Source organism: Battus philenor, unplaced genomic scaffold, assembly GCF_028537555.1.
Source record: "Battus philenor isolate CCGP_79_NKW_IND1 unplaced genomic scaffold, ilBatPhil1.0.hap1 SCAF_13, whole genome shotgun sequence".
NCBI lineage: Eukaryota > Metazoa > Arthropoda > Insecta > Lepidoptera > Papilionidae > Battus > Battus philenor.
The window spans coordinates 4908792-4931449 of NW_027181675.1; positions in this window are offsets into that span (position 1 = coordinate 4908792).

Below are 22658 nucleotides of genomic sequence, written 5' to 3' on the forward strand. Positions count from 1 at the left end.
GACAAAATGACGTATCCCTCGAACCTAGTGTCAATTAAATAGTACTATAAAGTACTAATTAATTTAAAATTTGAACTCTCTAACTATAAATTTAGACCGGTATGTCTCAACTCCACAGTATCTTAAAGCTTAATTCAAGGGTAGTTACGACACCGTAGGGAGTACCGTATCGTAAAACGAACACATTAAAAAGTAATAAATTGCCAATAATCTTTATTGAAAATACTTAAAAAATGTATTATAATATTAGGTACTAAATTGTACTTATTAAAATTAAGACACAACATGAAAATAAGTTATAGATATTTATAAAATTTCCATCACATTTTTTGAGCACGATATCATAATTTAAAAATTAATATTTAAATATATCGAATGGAATTTCAATTAGCCTTAGAATTCTTGCCCGACGAAATGGAATTGTCAAGAGGACGTTTAAAATATTCATTCGGAGAGCGGCGATATCATTTATTTATGTTAATAGTTCCATATCGATTTTTCTGGATAAAATAATATCGAGTAAATGTTGAACAGAAATATTTCAATAAAAACAAGCGCTCCTGACATTCCTATTTTATTTCAATCAAAAACAAATCATCCCTTATTTTTATTAAAAAATAAAGGATATGTAAATATATAAAAGTAACAGAAATATAAATGTTCTTGTAAATGATTGACGGAGCCACGTGTTTTTGTTTGGGAATTCTGATTTCGAATTTGAATTTCAAATGTAATACTATTGTTAAATGATTTGATTTTTCTTTTGTTATGGACGAATGCTGTTAAAAAGTTAACATTTATACTTTCTTCGGATTTCAGATTTCAGAGTACTGAAGGCGTACACTGCTAGGAATTGGCTTCCCCAATAAATTTCTTTGAAGTGGCAAGTATCCAATGTATTTCCACTATTTAACCAGGTATTCTGTCCTCGTTGTTGGTGGACATCCTTCTTAAACTTTAAGGCATCAGCATTCATCTGTTCCACTCGCTATGTGGCATGTTCAATATCACTTGAACTTGTCAATCATCTGGTCTATTGCGATTACTTTATTTGAACTACGGATCTCTTCAATTATAGTTCGGTCTCGTGGAGATATTTCCGATATAGCACTATGCATGTCTCGTTGAGTACTATAAGCTGGCCAAGGTGGCCAGAAATGAAATGCCAAGTTCTTTACACACATTAGTAGACTTCCATCTTCAGTCACTGAGGGATTAATAATATTACAAAACAATAGTGTAAAAGATTAAAATAGTGATTAAAAGTACATAATAATGCATGGAAAAAAGTAGTGTTTTTGATATAAAACTAACAAACCAAGAAGGATAAGTTTTATTTAGATAGTCATTTCGTTTTAATTGAAAAAAATCAATGGTTGCTTCACATTCATGTATATATATAAATTTATTCTGATTACCTTATTGGAGCGGGTCTGCCTGACTGTGTATGTTATGAGTGGCATAAAATGCGGTTATTTTTTATCAAATTACCGTGAGCCTTCAGTAGATGAATTCACAATGTGAAAGAGTAACAAACACATATGCAAGTTAATGGAATAACGCGACTTAATTGATAGCTTTACGTTCGTTATCGCGAAATTGCATTTGGGGTTTTGAGGTATTGTTTGTATTTCATCATTTTATTTACAGTGTATCCAATGTATTTCTGGATTAAAACTTATCACTGTAGTGTATTCACTTAGTCTTATCGATTTAAAGCATCGTATAAAGAGATAAATGTAAAGCTCATTTTTCAGCAAAAAAACTTTATTTAAATCACTTAAACTTGTTTTCAGTCACTCTGAATAAAGTGATCAATTTTAAAAATGTCACATTTTTGTTTTTTGTTTTTTTACTGTTAGAATACGACAGCCCTATAACTTCTAACTGTACAAAGTCTGCATGGACAGTGAACAATAATAATTTCAATATATAGTAATACGAATTTCGAAAACGCTTTTCGGGCATTATTTTAATTATAATTTCTGAAACCTTTAACTTTTGGATATCTTTGTACCATACATTAATTAATAGCATACATTCACATCTTATCTTTTAAATCTGTAACTAATCACCCTGTATATATCTTAAAGGACGTAAAATTACTTAAGATTAATGTTATTATGTATGTATATTTGTAAAAAATTCATAGAATTTTTGATTGAAACATTTATATCAGTAAATAAAAATAATTTATACAAAGAGAATAAAACTTTACGTTGCTATCTAACCGGTGTGAATGTTTTGTTGGCTTTTGATCTACAAAAATCGTTACCGTGTTTTACGGCTGTCCCGTACGTTATTAATTGCAACCGATACTGCAACGCTTCGATACAGCACGTCGAGCTTGCACCTCCATTTATTTTTTCGTTCGTTGTTATAAAGCTTTCATTACGTATACAATTTATTGGTGGTTATGTCAATCCGCCATGTTTATTTTTTATGTCATACATAAAATATTTATTTAAACCAAAAATACATTAAGTTATTTTTCTTTTTAAAACAGATGTGTAATTTGTTTAAATTTTAATGTGTTCGTTGCATAAGTTTTGAAAACGTTCTCCTTTTTATTTTCAGCTTATGGAAACCCACTGCAAGGCATAGATCTTTCCCAAAAATCGTCACGATGACCAGTCCTGTGCTTCCACCTACTTCTTGTGACTTTAACTATGTCTTTGATCTATCTAGTGGAGGCCCTACTCATACCGCATCTGTTGCTACTCGAGCACCTTTCGACCACAACGGCTATCGGTTGCACAAGTGATACACACGATCTGAAATATTTCATTAAAATAATTTTAGCTATAGAACGTCCAATGTCGGACGGATATCCAAAGGCATTCCTCATTTAGCATCTTCTGATGAACACATAAAAGTAGTTTTTCTACTTTGTAAGCGGACTTTCTATGCTTCTCGATCCTTGGCTTCCACTGCAGAATTTTAAGGCCCTTGGGGGTATCTATTTTGAGTTACGTTGTCTGTTCACTCCCATTTCAACTGGCTAATCGTAAATATTTAACGTAATATATTTACAACGATCTACATTATATGTTTACTATGTACCTTTTGTATATAATAAAGATCATTATTGTTAATACTAACATTACCCAAAATTACATAGAGAATATGGAGTAGTATTCATCGGATATGAAGTGAATTCATTGTAAGCTCAGTTTAAAGCGAAAAATAAATATAGCAACTGTAACATATATATTTTATTCTTTAAAAAAGAATAATTGATATAGATTTATTATGTTCATAATTATTAACATCTACTTGAGGCGAATACAACTTGCGTATCGTTATTTTTTTTATACTACTCAATCGTTTAAATATATTACATAATGAGCTCCTGCGTTTCTGATTAGCAAATTTTTTTTCTCACCTAAGCCACCGAACCGTTAAAAATTCATTCTTATTTCATTTTTTATTTATTTTGAGTTTGTTAGGCACCTCGACGGTTCTAATGTTATGCAGTTATACGGAGCCGTTATTTTTATATTATATATTAATAATCATATAAATGAATAAGCTTATGAAGTCAACAATTATGTTTAATTTTAAATACTTCAATAATAATGATGAAAAAAATAGTTTTTATTTAATCACGTTATTTTAAATTAATAATTTGGTATATTCACCCATAGATATCTTTGACAGAAACTTTGCTTTGCAGAGGGCGTCGATGTGATGAGGTCGATCTGTTGGGTTTCCAATAAAAAAAAATTATATAATACACAAATGCAAGGAATATACATACTCGTTTGACCTACAAAGGTTATTTATCGAAAAATTTAAAACATTTACAAATTTTTCTCAGCGAATTCACAATTTGTTTTATCAAATGTTATATTAAAAAGCCAAAAAAAAATATTTTAAGTGACCTCAATGCGACCGTAAATAATTGTGAACCTCTATATTTTGCAAAAGTTTGTGTTATCTTAGATTTTTAATTAAAGTGAAGTCAACCGTTACACTCGCTTGGCGAAGTTTCATCTTAAGTTATTGTACTAAACTTTGTGAAGCTAAATTAAAAATTTAATATAAGCCTTATCAAAAATATGTAATGAATTACCATTTCCGCCATAGTAATATAATTAAATTTAGTAACTATGCAGATCTAGTTATTATAGGATATTGAGCTAAATAGAATCAATCGAATTAATGTAACAGAAGTTTTCGTTTGAATTATATACAAATTCGAATAACCTCTTACTATATTTGCCTTTCGTCATCAAATCAGAAATGAGGAGATTCGCAGAAGAATCAGGATCACCGACTTAACTCGAAGAATTGCTCGTCTAAAGTGACAGTAAGCGGGGCGCATTGGGAGTGACGACCACGAGCCTGTAGATGCGGCATGAGCAGACCCTCCATTACGTGGATCGACGACAAAGTTAAGGTCCCGGGAAGTCTCTGGATGCGGCATTTTGGGAAATATCTGTGCTTTGGAATGGGCGTCTATCGGATGAAAAGAAGAAGGAGGCGAAATCCATAATTTTATTGAAACAATATTTTTATTTCAATATTTAATGCCATAAATATGTTTTAAATAATTTTATTGCTTTATTGACATATTTTTACTTACCCAAGGCTAGTTCAATTAATTTCTAAAGTACGGAACTACTAACTATGTCTATCGTACATATTTAATGTATGTTTATATAGCTAAAAGAGATTTTAATTAATATTGTTATAACCTATACAGTTACCTATTTACGTATTCGTAGGGCATTGTATTTACTATTGCATTTTGAGTGACTTCAAATGTATGTAGCAATTGTTTTATTAGTGTCACAGTTTTCACATTCAGCGCAGTTGGTGAGTCCAGACAAAAGGCAAATTGTTATTTTTAACAGGTAAAATAAATTTAAAAACACCTGTGAAAGTATATATAAAACATTTCACTGTAAATACTGTACGCTCTCTTTGATAAGAGTGGCCGTGAAAATATTTACAATGAAAACAAACGTCAAACGTTTCATAAAAACAACATTATTCTGATGAATAAAATGCTAGTGGAATAAAATTAAAAGCATTCTACGTTGATGTCCATTTAAACAAAATTAAGGTTACAGTTCATATCGATTATTTCAAGTTATCGTTCATTACGTCACTTACACTTTTCTTTCGCCGAATATCGCCCAGCAAGTTGTAGTGTCAGAAGGTAGAGGATAGAGCGTGCAGAAAGTATACCATCTGGAGTATTATGGCTATTGGGAAAAACCATGCACCGACTAGAGCAGAGTAGGACCTTTAACCACAAGGTGGATGTACATACTCCTTTATATTGTATTACGATTTTTACGCGTGTATGCCGTACATAGAATAGAATGTGATGAAGCCTAGAAAAAAGAATATAACGAAGAAAATCCGGCGTTACGGGGGTTGGGAATTTATTATACAAGGGACATTATCGCATTTTATTAAAAACCATGTAAAACTATCGTATTAATGATGTTATTGTAATTTTTTGTTCCTACGTGCCAGGGCAATTAAAATCCACCGGTAAGTCACTCCTAATCCCAAGGAGATAGTGCCGCTTTTTTTATAATACCGAATGCGGCTGTATAGCGTATTTAAGTGAATAAAACGTCGAAGAAACATGATCTCACTATTGTTACGGCGTTCACGCTATAGTAATATTTACATAGAAATAGAATAATTTTTTTTTTCATTGGTTATCTTTTTTAATAATTTACTCAAGTAGGAAGCAGTGGTACCCCTGCGGTAAAGAAATGAGATTTGCGATCGTAGGACGCAAGCTCGATTCCCGTAATAAAGTTTAAAATAATTCTCACTTTGTGCATTAATTATATGAGATTGACACTGCTCACAAACAAGTTTCCAGGGAATGAGCAGGACCGTTCTCTGCGTACAATAAAACCACACTGCCATGGTTAATACCACTTTCCAAGCGTGGCGATTATGGCTTAATCCCTACCTTAATAATTTTGGGAATCACCTGTCTTGCAGTGGGCGTCTGTGGGCTAAAACGATAACTTTTTTCTACATATCGAAATTTTTAGTTTGGAAAAGAACATGTAAATAAAAATTGATTCTTGAATAAATTTATTTTTAATATTTATATTACTAAGAAATATAACCGATACAAGGTTAACGTGAAATATGTTTGAGGATATGACACGATAGAAATGTACAAATATTTATACGGCAATCGAACGTGCGGTTTTCGAATTTCAAATATTCAACCAACTTAAATGTAGTTGGATGTGAAAATTTATATGGGATATCCGCTTCAAGAGAAATAGGTATAAGCGCCGAGAACAGCGAAGGCTTTAAATTCCTTGACGCAGCCTTACCTGTCTTATTTAGAAGAAAGGAGCTTTGTACCTGATATATATTGTGTAATAATAAATTGTAAGTTTTACCAGCGCTGAAGAAACTAGGTCTCGAAAAATAACGTTTCATAGTTCGAAATTATTCTTTTTTTTATCTACTAATACTATTTCACAATTTTAGAAGCTAATTAACAATTTCATGTTCATCATCATCATCATTTAGTGCTTAACATAGCCCCCTCCCCCTCCGGTTTTTCCGGCGATCTTAACAAAGTCGTCTGTTCATCTGGTGATCCGTGGTCCTCACTCCAGAACCTTAAGGGCTTAGAGGATATAAGTTCTACTACGTGACGTACCCTCTGTCACTTTGACTTTCCTAACCACCAGGCTATCAAGGTTACTTTCGTTTATCTACAGATCATCTCATTCCTAATTTCATCTGGATGAATCCCGTGCACAGCCCTCTGCATAGCTCTTTGAGCGAATTCCCTAATTTTCTGAAATACGATATACATTAATAACAAATTTCTATTAATACATTTCAAATGTTAGTTACTTAATTGGAACTGTCATTAACATGCTCTATCTCTTTTGTGAGTCTTATAGTCTACTGTAACGATTATGTGTTATTAATAATATAATTAATTATTTATTATCAATATGAAAGATATCTAACTTCCAATGAAAGCTGATTAATGTGTAACTAGCTTTCATTGGGAGTTACAAATTGAAATCGTAACAAAAATTTTTGGGTGTCACGAAATGTTAGATAAAGTTGATTTTTCTATTCATAGGTGTACTTTTACGATGTTATGATTTTGAAAATAGTTTGAATGGGTTAGGTAAATAAATTATAATTAAATGATTTTGTGTTTATTGACAAAACATCAATTTTTACTTAGTTTTCGTAACTTTTTGTCACTGTAGCTTAAACAAATACCATTTACATTTGCGCAAAAAATTTGGGAACTATTTCACAGCTATGCAATTCTCTCTAAACTGCCTATAAGAAAATGAATCGCCTAATGTGTTGCTTAGCATAAAGGTCAGCTCGACTAATGTGTCTAATGACGTGTAAGTTTTTAACGGAAAGATAAAAATTAAAAATTGTCAGAGGAATAACAAAACAAAAGCTCTACTTTTACAAAACCAACCACATATTAAATTAAAACACTTACACAAGTCAAACATTTGACGACAATGAAAACCATTATAAGTCTTTTTAGTAGGTAATTAAATAAAATATCACCACAAACCATTACATTACAAATATAGTAAATTGTATAGTAATTGTATCTTATTTTTGTATGCTTTTTATTATGAAGACATTCACTATAAATATTAATGTACCATTCAAAACAGTAAGACTAACAAATACAACTGTAAAGTCATCAGTATGTCAGTCGGAAGCCATTCTTCTACTTCTTTTCAATCTCACTCACTTCTTCACTGCACGGCATAGGCCTAATATCGTCACGATGATCGGTCTTGTGTTGCCAGCATTCAGCGATTTCCCGCGATCTTAAATACGTCGTCAGTCTACTGGATAGTCTAGGAGGCCTACCCACGCAACGTCTACCGGCTCGTGTGGTGAACACGAACTCACACGAACATTTCTTGCAGACGAGCGATGTGCTCCACCAACTGCCACTGTAGACAAGCAATTCGTCGAGCTACGTCGATGTCTTTGGTTCTTCTCCGGATCACCTCATTTCTGATTCGATCTTGCAGCGAAATTCCAAGCATATCTCTCTCCTTTGCTCTCTGCCTTACCTCGAGCGTTCTTTTGAAACCCATCATAAGCGACCACGTCATGGATCCATATGTTTTTACTGGTAGTACACATTGCTCAAAGATCTCAATCTTTAGACGTCGTTAGTCTTTACTTCGTCGTTAGAAACTACTAAAGAATATGCCGTGTAAGACTAATTGCAAAAACCTGCTTCATACCTATTCCTAGATTTTCAAGAACATGGACAGATCGAATATGGTTTTGGAGACTCTGGGAAGTAACAGAACGTTAGTTATAATTAACTTTTAAGATATTTTGTAAGTTAAATAAACTTGTAATAGATAGATGCTCATATATTATTTTAATAAACGGCTAAAGATGATGCATAATCCTATTTTACGTATACATATTAAAATTAGCGAAATGCCGAATCATGAGAGTTACTAGAAATTTAGTACTTAATAAATCACACTATGCACAGCCTATCTCGCTGAGTGAATTAGGTTGAATTAACATTTTGTACTGGTGTGCGACGGTAGACTACTGAAAGAAGAATCATTTTATTATTATTTTTAATAAACAGCGATGGTCTAATATATTTTGACAGAATGAATTTTATCGATTGGGATCGTCATTACTTTAGCTGTAAGATATCCACTCCTGGACGTAAGGCACCACCCCCATACATCTCTAAGAGGATCGGAATGAAACGGACTGCTTAAACCGTCTTCGAACGATCTTCCTAAGGTCGTCTTTCCTCCTGTCTGTCCATCTATTGGTATAGAGTTTAAAAAAATATAAAATACTTTTATTTTCATAATCAGGGATAAAGATAGAACTCGTATTAATTATTATGAATTAAATTTAAATTTTATTAAACAGAATTGGTACTCTCCAAACGAAAATTGCGTTCATACCCTTAACAACAAATACATCTTGTCGGTAGAAAATTATCTGATGCTTAATTGAAATTTTGTCAAGTGTTTTAAGTAATTACTTTGATTAGAAAATTCCAATAAATAATCAATATTGATTGCCATGCGCATAGATTTTAAACAGTTTTATTGTTTATATACTTTTGTCATAGAAAATTATTTTAAGGGATATACATATGTTTTAACTACATTATAAATATACAGCCTATGTAAGCATGACCCCACAATCGTCCGCAAAACATAATTTTTATCTAAAAATGTATGATATACGCGTGAGCAAGTGCAAATTACAAGATAAAATGAACCAGGTGCGCCTTAATTTTTTTGGTTTTTATATATTTGTCATTGATCTTCCATATTTCTTAGCGAAAACCATAAGTTAGATACTTATATAAACATTCTCGTAACATTAGAGAGTGGACCGGAATCGCCAGCGCTGCTGAGCTGTTACGCAGAACCAAAAATAAGGAAGAGAGCAGGAAGCTGATAGCCAACCTCCACTAGTTGGAGAGGCACTTCAAGAAGAAGAATAAACATTCTACCTCTGCTAATAATAAAACTAAAATCATTTCTCTAATTATTCTCCGTTCAATTCTGTACAAATTATGAAAATACTAAACGTTGGCTTAAATTTTGAATATAGTCTGTATTATTCATGTTTAATGATTTATTTTATAAGAACATAACTAAAAGAAGTATTAGAAATATATGTATTGTTTTAACTACTGACACATATGAAAATTAATGATACTTTCATAAGTAATTAATTGTAACGAAACAGTTTATTATGATTATGTAACATGCAGGCATATGGGATGACTTAGATATGCTAATTCGACTAGAAGCTAAAATGAGTTATTTAATGTTTGAGCAATCTAATCCGCTTGCTAATGAGTATAAACGATCTTTGGTGCCTTGACATCGATCGGTATGAGATTGTTATTTAGAAGATTCTCTAGATAAACATGAACATGATTTCATGTTTATTGATAAAAATGCATTTAAATAAAATTATGTCAAAGTCTTTTTGAAGATAATTTAAATGACTGGTTTAAAATTTTGATACGCAATTCTAAAGTTTCCTTATTGTTAACATTTCATCACTGTCGTTTAATTGTAAGACATCCACTGCTGGAGATATGCCTGCTCCGAACATTTCCCAATAGGATCAGTAAGAAGCTGCTTGCAAGCGTCTTCAGACGATACTAACTACGTCGACTGTTTACCTTATGGGCGAAGGTTAAAGTCAAGGCTGAAGCGGCCATACTTCGCCATTCTTCGCTGCGTGGCCTGCCTACTGCTACTTTAACTTCTACTTCTACCAATCCGCTGTTAATTATTCTTCTTCTTTTCAGCCGATGGACGGTTGTCCACTGCAAGGTAATATGCCTCTCCCAAAGATCGTCACGATGACCGATCCTGTTATGCCCACATCCAGCGACATGTCTTCTGGATCAGTCAGTCATCGGTTGCACTTTAATTAAATATTTTAAATTGAGACATGAAAACATACCACTTAATTTTTTTAACATATTTGTAATTGCAGTCTACGCTTACAGAGGCCTATGCTTTGAAGTGAACGTCTATCGGCTCATATGACCGAATGAACGAAGAAACGTCGGATTATTACAAAGAAAATTTCACACGAAATATATAATTGCGATAAGACTATTATACCTTTCAGAGAGTTTTATTACGACGTTTTTGGACAGGATTTATTGCAAGAGATAAATAAAAAATAGAAAAAGTATACCCGTCACTCCCATAAAGGTATATTTGAATTTTACTTTCGCACGTGTTCCGAACGAATGCTGAAGTCATATTTTCAACGTTGATTGCCATCGGTTGTCTGCAGATATATCGCAAACTGCTGCGTTGATTTGGCGAGCGCTAGATTTTTTTTTTAATAAAAATATGTACAGTATGCTTTGATAGTAAAGCATACTGTACATATTTTTATATAAAGTTTGAAAAAAATATAGAGAAAATTTTCAATGAATATCAATTTTCAAGTCAACTAATAAAGATAATAATAATATAATAATATTCTCGAGCTTAATATTTATTTGAAATCTTTTTTAACCCATTATTTCCAACTTATTATTTTTTTGTAGGTCTGTTTGTCAGACGGCAAAGTTCTCATTTGTTCTCTTTAGAGCCACTCTGTTCAAGGTACTTGATATCATCCGCCCACCGTTCTCTGCCTCTCTTCCTTTTACATTCCCTGGGGTATCTGGTAACTATCAAATTAACATATCAATTCATATGATTTGAAATAATCTACTAGAGCTGTAGGATAATATTTAATCAATCCAATTATCAGAAAAATTCCAATTCACAACACAGTAAATACTTTTTTCCACTTTTATTACTCTTATAGGAAAACTAGCATAGTTTCCACTAGACAACTTATCACTTCGATGGTTATCAAACGAGTGAACGAGCTTCTGACTCAATAATCAAAACGCTGTTTCAACTCCACCACTTTCAATCCTTTTTCCGGAAGTTGTCAGTAAAGAGTGACAAGGTCGACTAGTGTTGCCATTTAAAAAAAATAAAACTACTTTAATAAAATTATTACACAATAACAATTTACTTAACATCACCAAGCTTTTTGTTCCTTTTTAAAACACATGTGCTTCACACAGTCTCTGAATAACATATTTACGAATTTCTTTAGTGGATTTTCACCTTGCAGATGTTCTGTTTTAAGTGACCAGCTCGCTAGCTTTTAAGCCCTTAATAATTTATTAAATGAATATAGCATTGATAAATAGCATATTGTACTTTATTTATTTATTTAAAACCTTTTTATATATTTTTGTACAACGGCCAACTTAATGTCGAAGGCATTACCAGTTAACCGTTTGGGCGGTGCAAAGATAAATTGATAAGGTAGGTGAAACTTGTTAATATAATAAAATACTAAAAATTGAATATAATGGTAAAAATTAAATTGAAAAGTAAAACAATCATATAAAAACACATATAATTATGCTAATGGCTACTACGTTTTATCGTGTGTATTGGTTACGAACTGGAATTGAGATGTGAAGTAGACAGGCGAAGTGGGAGAAAAAGTTAAAGAGAAAAGTGTAGTTAGTGCATGCAAAGAAAGGAAACTTATCATCCCATGCCTATTTAAAATTACAATTAACACTAATTCAATAATTTGCAATAGGTGTTATGATTCATTTTTTTTATTTTGTTCAATTTTAGAAGAGTCACACGTAACTGAAACTTGGCTTAAAATTTAGGTTGATGATAGTAAGTCTGGGATGTTGGAAGACATTCATTACCCGATTATTAATCCGACGCAAAATTGGATTACCCCCAGAGGTAATTTCATTAACGTTTAATAATCATGTAGTGAATAGGTTCAATATATCGGTATTAGTTTCAATCACAAAAACTTACTTAAATTTCACTACAAAAGTTTAAAAATAAAAAGAGAGTACCTATAATAAAAATCGAAACTAATACAATTTCATTCTTCAAGAAAACGCGTTGCGCTCGTCGGTTATACGTGGATATATTTACGTAAGTTGTTAACGAAGGAGATTTGTAGGAAGCGTACCAGAGTAGGAAATAAATGTGATTGAAATTTTATCGGCACCTGTTCCGTCCATTTCCTTTGCCTCGAATATGATAAAATATTTGGAAATTAAATAAAAGAACTCCGACGGCTGACGACGTTATTTCCTTTATTAATTCAACTTAATATATTTTTTTAATTTTATATCATTCTTAATCTTATCACAGATGAGATTTAATTTTAAATAAAGTACTTTTTACTACAATATATTATATTTATGGTTACTTAGTTTTTTTTTTTAAATTAAATTTACGTTTTTTTGCTATATCATTCTTAATGTTATCACATATGGGAATAAATTTAAATAATGCATGTTTTTTACTAAGATATAATCTGTATTGGATTTCATTTATTAGAAATTATTTTTTTAATTAAATTTCTATTTTGTTGTTAAATCATTCCTAATGTTTTCACACAAGAAATTTTTTTTTGTTTTTTACAAAAACTATCAATATTATACTTCTTACACGTAAATAGATTGTTTATATATGTAATAGCTTTAAAGTTGCAAATGTATGTAGTTCAAAAACTGTAAAATTATGTATAGTACACCCTTTCAAAAAATCTTTTTTTTTTCAGAAATAATAAAAACGTTTTTATAATATACTCATATTAAGAAAGCATTTACAAAAATTAGATTATTACATATTATAATTAATCATTGTTAACTAAACCTGAAGACTTTGTAACGTCAGAATTTACCGGCCTGTGACATTATTATAGATAAAAAATATTAAATAAATTAATGTAACATACATCAGAAAGGTCATTAAATATAGTGTGATTGGAAATATGTGTAAAAGCTTTAATGATTTATACGTCCAATATTTAAAACTTTTAAACCTATAACTAAACACCCTGTAGAATTAGTTTAAATATCACAATTAGACATGTCCTTTGATTTCGAGTACACGATAATTTATACGGTACAAGAAACGTAATTTTAGTGTGGACGTGGTCTTGTTAGTGGAAGAATAAATACATGCGTGTCTTTTGTTCATTTACTTAAATGTCACTGCGTGATTTTGTGATCAACCTTTATAATCAGACGACCAATTATTATATATTCAGTATTCATCACTAACGATCTAAAACTGATAACACTTATTTAAAATTCTAGCTTATGCTACTAAACCATGCTTATTAAAATTAATTATTTTTTACTATTTGTTCCTGCAGAATTTTTATTTCCTGAAAATATTAGCCTGTCGCATTTCAATTGAAAAATACACGTTGCATAGTGTTGTTTTGTTTTCTTTAGTTAAACACTTAATTTTATTAATATTTTCGTCAGTTCATTTACATCTCATTTACAATAAGCTAGTTTTGAAAGTTGTGCAGATCGTTGTAGATATAAGATTGTAGGTATATTGAGAATACTGTTATTTTTGAAACTGCCAGTTCAATTAAAAACTTTTATTATATTCACTATTCTCTAGAACAGAGATTACTATATTGATTTCTATCAGTTTTTACCAGACACGCGATGTTACCTCAGAATTAACAACGTTGTAGTTAAAGTTAAGAGAGAATACGTTTTAATTTAGGCCTCGTGTTTGAAACATAGCAAAATATTTTTTCAGGATGTATACTTATTTATATATAAATATTCAATAAATGTATCGTAATTCGCGTACATTTAATTAAAAATATATTTTTATAATTACATTGTAAGATAATAAATATTAGGTACTGTTGTGCAATACAATATATGGTAATGCACGGCTATTCGTTGAAGCTTATCACCTAAAAAGACCGAAAATTATATGTCTTAAATCATAACAATCATTGAGAGGCACAATCGTATGATGATACTATGAGCTTCTTTTGCCGACAGATGTCTTTACTGATTTTGGAGTGTAAAGGCATCTTATACATTTGCAAAAACATTAAAAATTTCTTACAAGCATTATTTTATTTAATTTCAGTTGTTCTTTTTTAAAGCAACGTCTAAAATAATTGATAGAGAAGCATATTTCATGTTTTTTAATTTAAGAAACCAACTAGAAAAAGGACATGCGCTTTTTACAGTTTATTACTACGCATGCGCGGGAAACAATGGCGTGGAACAAATGACAGCTTTGACAACAATCCATTCGTGGTTTCGTAATGTTCTATTTGTATTATGTATGTTTGGTTTATTATCAAAATTTATCTCGATTTTTAACGAATCATCATCATTTTAATTTCAATGTGAATAAATGCGTTGAGTAAATTAGATTTTGAAACAATCGTTTTATCATTGCAAATTATAGGTTAGTAACTAACCATTGTTTACGTTTTATTTTGGGGTGAACTTTATAAGTTTATAACGTTTTGTTATTCTAAATTGTGTTATGACGAGTGTTATACTTTATTTAGACGAATATAAAGTGAAGTGAATTTCTCGAAGTTGAATTAATAACTACGGAGGTCATTAAGGTTAGTATGTAAACATTCTTATTAAAATACGAGCTAGTTACACGGCGCAAGGCACGCAACATTTGTAAACAATATATTCATGAATTTTATTGTTTTAAAGTTTCAAAGCAGACGTTTATTAAAGCGTAAAAAATAATTTACATCATTTTAAAACTTGAATAAAAGTTTTGTTATTTCAAGTTACTATGTGTTTTTTACTGAAGTTGTTACTGAAGTGAATATTTCAAGTAAATAAAATACAAAATATAATTAAACTAAACAATATTAACAATATTTCAAAATGATATTATTACCCATAATTAATACGAAATTTTTCGTTAGCAGATCATAATCACATCACACGTTTGTAAATATTATTACGTAAGTGAATTAAAAAATGTGTAAAAGAAAAAGTAGATCTGTTATGATTAATGTTTAATTTAAACAATAGAATAATTTAAATATTTCTTTAAAATAATCTAGTATTGATAATTATAAGCGAAGTATATATTAATTACTAAAATATTTTCCTTATAATTGTAGTATTGTGTGCTATCTTACAAAATTTTTGGCCTCTTTCCCGCCTTGCGATTTACAAATATAGTCTGTAATATAACCAGACGAAAAGTTTGATTTGTGTTGAAACATATCTTAAAAAAATTATAATAACATATTATTAATCAAAGATATAAAATTATAGACATACAATCTCGAAGTGTATTGAAATTACCTAGTTCTAATGAAAGTAATTTCCGTATAAACTGCAATACAGTGGAAATCAAATTATGCGCGATTTTCGGAAATACTGTTCAAACGAAAAGATATTTCTCCGACCCCATTTGAGGAAATGAAAAATTAAAATCTCTTGAGTGGTTTCATAACTCGGTTATTTCTTTCTATTTTTGACTAGTTATTCATTTGAATGTTACAAATATACTAAGAATCGCCTTTACTTTATTACGTTTATATTGGCATAATGACAATTTTAATAAACAAATGATTTAATGAGTATAATATTTTTAAAGAAGGCATAATTTTAATATTTTGATTTATTTTAGTAACAGATTTTTTTCTTCAAAACAGCACAACACATAAAAATAATAACGAGGACGTTATGTTACTTCTAATTTTCAAAAACCTTTAGGCGAATGTAATACTGTGATTAAAAAGAAATGTGAATTTGTTAAAAAAAAATTTATTATTTCAAATCAATTTCATCCCCTTTAAAGTAATCCCTGTCCGATAAAACGCACTTCCACATGATTTTTCTAGCATTCGAAACAGTAGAAATAGTTTTTTTTTTTCAGTAAACAGCTTTTAAGTCTTCTGTTCTGTTTTTAAATCTTCATCCGTGTCAATACGATGTTACCGCATTGGCTTTTAGAGTTTGCTGAAGTCAGAAATCGGACGGAGGCAAATAGGGCAAAAACCGTGATTGCGAAATGATATGGGAGAGTTTTCGTCTTTTTTTTTTAATGAACGACTTTGGAACTATACGACACTTGACTCGTTTGAGAAATAAAATAATAAAATATCTTTCCAAATAGTTTGAGCCAAATGATATTCCAACTTTTGAAAAGACATTGCTTATCAAATGTTATAGACAGTTCTACCAACCTAGGAAATAAATTACCTGCCTTACTAATGCCTGAGAGTATTAAATCACAAATATTTAATGGAATCAGGCGTTACCTTGCGGAAGTTTACCCTAAGTAAGAAAAGGACCAATATTTAGCGACTTCCGCACATGCGGTGGTAGTGGTGCAACAAAGTGCACCGCCCGCCAGCCCGCCGATAAATGCGTATGCGGAAAACAATGCGAATTACACAACTGCCACCGTCAAATCACTCAACACGTGTTTCACCCCTCCACGGGGCATTTTCAGAAGCTATGTTAGACCGATTAGTGCCAAACACAGAGTGGCTAAATATTGTTCGTTTTCTTACTTATTAAATCACAATTCCACCTTTACGTTTTGATTGCAGTATATACGTAATTATGTTTTCTGTAGAGTGTCATAACTCTAAGCTGCATGACGTGGTGGACAGACGGCCTCAATACGAAACACGTTATCTTTTTAGTGTTTTTCGTTATTGCGGTGTGATAAATCTCCACGAGATTTCAGAGCCCAAACTCGTACGTTTGGACGATAGCGAAGCTTCTAACGACGTACCGATGACGGCTATCAATACGGTATTAATCCCATGCACTAACGTATCACTCTCCGTATTGGCAGCCTGCGATCAATGGTTTGCAGACACTACTATTTTTTGCACTCGGCTGGTTATTCTGGACATAAATACTGTTACAATTAAAAAACAAAACATTACGTTTCATTGATTTATGAAATGCACATTTTTAAAAATGATATAGTATGAATGAATATTGTTTAAGCGAGAAGTTATGTTTAAAAATGCTAATAAAATAGAATTAAAAAATTACTTTAGTCCTGTTAGAACCGCTGAACCGGATGTAAGGAGAACTTGCATATTTAATAGGTAGTTCGGCGGATCCCGTCGTTAGAAACCTTGTTTTAAATCAAACATGTTATCTTTTATTTCATTAAAATTGTTATTACATGGTTTTAACCAACTTGGCGTGTTTAGTTTCCGTAACATGTAAGTTACAATAAATTATCCCTCAGATAACGCGCGGACCTAAGAAAAAACAGATTCTGGGTATTGAATACACCAATTAAATACAGAGAAATCACTCTCTTCCCCAATAGGGAATCTACTCTTGCAACCAGTTACCTTTCAATACATCAGATTATAATCAGACGACTGAACGCATGGTATTGAGAGAATAAATATTTTAACAGGTAGTTAATTAAAACCGGATATAGTATTCAATAATTAGATGCCTTTTTGGGTAAACATTAAAAATTATAATTATTTATTTCGTTCATTTAATATTTGAGTATTGTTACACAGTGGCATATGCCGTCGAACAGAATAAATACGTTATTCGTGTCACAGTCTAAATTATTTACCCAAATGTAAGAGCCCAGTGTTCTCTAAGCCGTACGAGTTCGTCCTTCAGATGAATAAACAAGATGAAATCAAATTATTCACGGGTCCCGCCGGTGGCCGTGTCACAGTCGCACACATTTTTTTCGCTCGCCTTGAACTAATATGATGAGACATTATACTGATTTGACATACTTGTAACTATAAACATACTAGCTGATCCCGCAAATGTTGTATTGCAAAAAAAATTAAAGTTTTTAATTAACAAATGTAAGATAAGGGTTGATCGTAGAGAGGTGAAAATTTAGGTTTGTATGTATTTTTGTATGCTGTATCATAATAAAATAAAAACCAAAAAAATTGTCTAAAAAATTAAAAATAAAATTTAGGGGTGGATCACCCTTATCACTTAGGGGTATGGAAAATAGATAGTAGCCGATTCTCAGACATACTGAATACGCGTGTAAAATCGGTCAAGCCGTTTCGGAGGAGTTCAAGTTCGAACACCGTGACACGAGAATTTTATATATTAGATAGAAATATATCCTATTCTGTTTTAAATTGAAAAATAATCGAACTTTTATTTCAAATAAATGTATAATTCATTTACTGTGGCAGTGGTACCGAAATGATCTCTAGCAGCGACCAGGAGGCGGTAGACGTGACGGGGAAGAGCGTAGACCCCCTATTAGGAGAACATGACGTACTTAAGGTCCCTGCAATTAGCTGAATGCGGACAGTGCATGTTGAAGTATCAATTAATAAAATGTACTAGGTTTAAAATAGTGGTCTTTAGTATATTTTTTACTATTTGCGCATCTAACATAGAATTAATATAGTGAAAGACAGAAAGAAAGATTTTTATTATTAGCTTGTGTATAAATTAATATTTAAGCAATATATTAATAGGCAGTGTATTGGCGTCTTGTATTTTTTAAAGTGTGAAAATGTCTAACTTTATGCCAAATAGTAAATAGATGTGATATGTGGTTTGAGAGAAATGTATTTTTTTTATTTTATTCAAAGACAACGGCGGCTAAACCGTATTTCGAGTTAAAAAAAAAACTTACAGAAATGCTGCTGTTAGTGAAACAATGTACCGTAATAAGATCTCGTCGCTTTGAAGATGGTGAATTAAAATGTATGGTTTTCTGAACAATTATGTTTTTTAAACAACGAGAAGTTAGTTGCGCATATAATAATTCAGATTTTTTCAAGTATGTTCTGTAATATTTGGTGGCAATATCAATTCATGTTATGTCTTTTCGTATATGAGCTAAATAACATAATACATCAAACACCGGTATCCGTAAGAATTAATCGGATACGTCTGTATCCGTTTCATCTATAGACGTTAATTGTGCTCTCGTCTAGAATTAATGTGACATCTTCTCTTATTTGATTTCAAGTGAAACAGATACAAATAAATGTATTTATTTCTATTCAAAGCGTGTCTTCGAGTTTATCAGTGACATTAACAGATAACACGGTGAAAATTAAGAAAATTTTATTAGCGGAAAATTGACGAATCTCGACCACGAAGTCACAGCTCCATGTTCTGGATCAGATCCGAACTACGCCCGATACCACAGCAGCCGTAGCAATACACAGCTGCTGAATATCGGCATATGTGACCTAACATAGTGCGTGACAAATTTTCCACCAAGGGTCATAAATCTCAATAGTGAGTAAGGAGTCAAGAATTAGAATATATCATGTTGTAAATAAAAAACAAACATTTAGCTCCCAGGCCCCAACAGGAACTAGGGTTTGGGTTGTTACATTATTTACTCCACAGCTAGGAAGGAAAGCTAATAAGATAAGATATATTTCATTATCTGTAATAACACCAAGTAACAATGGCTTTCAAATTACAATATAACATTATTGTCTTAAATTAATACAATAAAATTAATAATAAACTTACCTATATTCCATTATTATAATAATTTCAATATAATTATACGCTAGCGGCGTCTCATAACTCGTTATATCCCTGCGACTTGCATGTCGGATTTTCCGCCAGAAATGTTTTAGCATCTTTGAGGATCCCAAAGGTTTCCACATTTTTTTTATTTTAAGCGGTAGTTTGTTATTTATTTTAAAAGTAATGTAAATGAAGCTTATAAAATAATTATAATTATACGAAGACTGAAGGATTTCAACGCTTTATTTGAAGTCTTCGAGATTGTTTTGGTTGCAGTTACTTAGTTTTGATACATTCTTACTGATATTAAATAAATATATAGGGATTTTACTGTAATTTTAGGTACAATAGGCGGATGGCGCATCCCAGAAGGGTTTCGGCTGTCACTAATAGAACTTTTAGCATTCATTTAATAACTTGGGAACTCATCCAGAAACAGTGTCACTGTAACATTTAGCCATAATGAAGTTCTCTTCTGTTTTTATAGTTCATGCTTTATAATGAATCTAAATCTGTGTGTAACCACTTATGTACGTCATGTGTAAAATGCCAAAAGAGGTAAAAATTAGAATCCGATTGAATTTTCCTATAAGGTATTTTTCAACTTAAAGCAAAGAGGGTTCCAAATGCGCTTTGATTTGATAAGGGTCCTGAACAAACTCAGATTTTTTTTTGTAAATAATTTTAGAAGTTTTTGTTTAATGAATTCCTTAAAATTTATTACAAGGTAATTTAGACATTACAAGTGAGAGTATTGTAATACCGCACACAGTTGTCCAGTTGCTAGCTATAGTTTAAATGTCAAACGAATAAAGCCGTCGTTAAACGATAATTTAATCAGCTCGCACTGTTCACTGCAGCCGGTGTAAATGTCCAGCGGCAGAAAGAATTGAAACACTGTGACAAGGCGTAAATCAATATTCACTTCATATTAACGCTTGGTATTCGAAATATAAAAACAAAGTTTTTGGTAATATGTATGTTCTACGTTGTGTTTCTTTTGCCAAATGTTATAATTTGTCTATATTGGATTATAACGCAATTCAATATGGCCTTAATAATGTTATTAATGTATAATGTGCTTTTACCGCAGTTATATTTGTGCAGTTTAAAAAAAGTATGTGTAAGTAAGAAAGTTTTTTTAAACCAGACTATATTTACAATTTTTTTTTCGTTTAGAATATCGATTTTTTTTTGTTGACTTTAGTAGTGAGAGAATTAATCCCGCGTTTACAAAACCGTTGTTGTGGCGTTGAGCGCGGTTTGGATCTGATCGAACTAGCGAGAGACAGCGGCTTCGTGGTAATCGTTTACCTACACTTTCAGTGATCAAGAGTCTAGCTAAGAAGCTATCACCGATCTTTTTAGCTATGTGACTAAAACACTGAAAAATCAGCCTTGTGCATACAACGGAAAGGCGAGTAGGATTTTTTATCTTTTATAGGCGAAGCTTTTGAGCTCTGTCTCGCCTGATATGAAGCGATGACGAGGTCTACGATGGTACATGCTTGTCCAGAAATCTTGCCTTAAATACTCTTAAGCTATAATTGTTTGGAAATAATAACGCCGATAGGTTATTCCACTCATGGCTGTTCGCACTGTAAAAGTATTAGCAAAAAAACTTAATGCCGGATGGAAGGAATTTCAGCCGTGTACGGATGTCGTGAATTCCTACGTCTTGTCCGATGGAAGAAAGGAGAAGGCGAAATTATTTGGTGTAATTACGCTATACGATTTCTAAATGCAGTTTAGAAATTGTATCCGTCCGAGTTTCATCAATTAATTTTAGTAACAAATATTATTGAAATATTAATTTGTCTATATTTTATAGCCAGTTTTACTATTCTACTTTACAGTATGAGATTTAGTCGTTTTGTATCATTGATGAATGCTAGAAAGATATTTAAAGGACAAGAAACGGAAGCGATAGGCGTCAGTCATGAAAATTACATGATTCTTAGTAAATAGTTCAAAGGTTTCATGACTTTACTCGTACTATCTCTTGAATTTTGCGTTCCATGATTAAAATACCGAGAAAATGAAGTAAGATATTTTATTCTGAGAAAATCAATTTTAGAACGAATCGTCTTCTTTATAACTTTGTAATAAACGCTGGACTAATATTGTAAAAAGTTATTTCAAAGTAATATACCACCGTTTTAATTTAAAGTATTAAAATTAATGCATTTAATGTTATACAAATAGAGAACTAATGTGGCGTGAACTGTTTTCGGTGAAAAAATTAAATTTACTGTAATTTAACTCAAACAGGGCCTTCGCAAACAAATAAATTGGATAAAGTGGTGGAGAGCGATAATACAATTATCTTTGGGTTGCTAAATTGCTGACCTTGTTTCTGTAGCGAAATGTTTAATGCATCCCAAGGATTTTTAAGTATTAAGTTTTCTATTTACGAGGGTGGATCAAAAAATTCTTGGAATCAATATTAAAAAATGCAAAGATTTAAATAATAATATTTTATTTTGCCACATAATCTCCCTCCAATGCAATGCATTTAGAATAACGCGTTTCTAACTTCCTTATTCCTTGTGAAAAAAAATTATTTACTTGACTCTCGAAAAAGTCCTCTACGGCAGCTATAACCGCGTCATTATCGTGAAATTTTGTTCCACGAATTTCCTCTTTTAATTTTGGAAATAAGTGAAAATCACTTGGGGCTAAGTCCGGAGAATATGGTGGGTGGTCAAGGAGATTGAAGCCAGCACAGCGGATTGCGTTGAGCGCAACTTCCGATCGATGAGCAGGAGCGTTATCTTGAAGGAACAACACGCCCAAC